Source organism: Octopus bimaculoides, chromosome 23 (assembly GCF_001194135.2).
Source record: "Octopus bimaculoides isolate UCB-OBI-ISO-001 chromosome 23, ASM119413v2, whole genome shotgun sequence".
NCBI lineage: Eukaryota > Metazoa > Mollusca > Cephalopoda > Octopoda > Octopodidae > Octopus > Octopus bimaculoides.
In genome coordinates, this window is record NC_069003.1 from 20,817,289 (window position 1) to 20,818,574 (window position 1,286).

A 1,286-nucleotide genomic window follows, 5' to 3' on the forward strand; every position below is an offset into this window, starting at 1 on the left:
TTTCTCATGTGCAATTCGTGATTTCTCAAAAGTAGTTGTCCCCTCATGCACAATCCTTCTCCACCTGCCACGGTCAGTAACTATGCCTTCCCACGTACATACATACATACATACATACATACATACATACATACATATGTCTCTCCGTATAGTGGTTATTTATCATCAGTCTCTTTCTTAACCACGCCCTCGCCATCTATATTTATAAACATCGTTTCTATTTTCAATTTCCCATCGATCCAGTCTTCACAGCGCTTTTTATATTTGGATAATGACTTCTCCATTCCTTGTAGAGATACATATATCGTCTGAAGGGACTGATGCATTGATCAGTAGGTATTTCCTTCATTATCTGTCCTTGATAACAATATCTAATCAGTTTCCAATAAGTCACTTTGTGTGAATTTATACAGCATTTGACTACAATATTATTCTCTAATAAACTGAGAATGAATATACTATTATTTACATTTCTGTTTTCTTTTCTTCTCCTGAGTTATCTATGTCACGTCTGTGCTTCTTCCCGCACTTTAGAGACGCAAAAACGTTTCTCAACGTATGTGTTCTCCGAAAATTGCAGCCAGCGGTGTACTTTCTATGAAATTTGGTATTTGCAGCTTTTCATGCCAGAATATTGCTCTCTTTGAGATGGTCCCAAATGCAGTGATCACAATAAATATCACACTCACATTTTTAGGCTCTGTGGATGCGTTTCACTTCCATTGCTAAGTCTCTGTATTTCTGACTTTCTCGTTCTCTGCTCTTACAATATTCTGGTCTGCAGATATAGCTACTTCAATGAAGGTCCATTCTTTGGAATCCTTCCGTAGAAGAGCACAACCTGGTTGGCTATATTGCAGCTTCTGATCTCGGTAGATTGGTATATTCCTTGTGAGTTTCACCTGATCATTCTTTGCCATTGACAAAGGTTGGTACTCATACCACTTGTTGGAACATTCTAGCCCATACTTCCTGCACAATTCCCACTGCATTTGTACTGCTACTTTGTCATGGCGTTTTTGTACTCCTTTTGGGCTAGTTTTGAGCATCCACTAATAATTATCTGTCAAATTGTCTCGGATGATTTTTCACATAATCTACACAAAGGTGATATTACTGTCATGTCAATGCTACGTTTGATTGAGTTGTTTCGTAAAGCTTCTTCTTCTTTTCTTCTTCTTCTTCTTCTTCTTCTTCTTCTTCTTCTTCTTCTTCTTCTTCTTTTTCTTCTTCTTCTTCTTCTTCTCCTCCTTCTTCTTCTTCTTCTTCTTCTTCTTTTTCTTCTT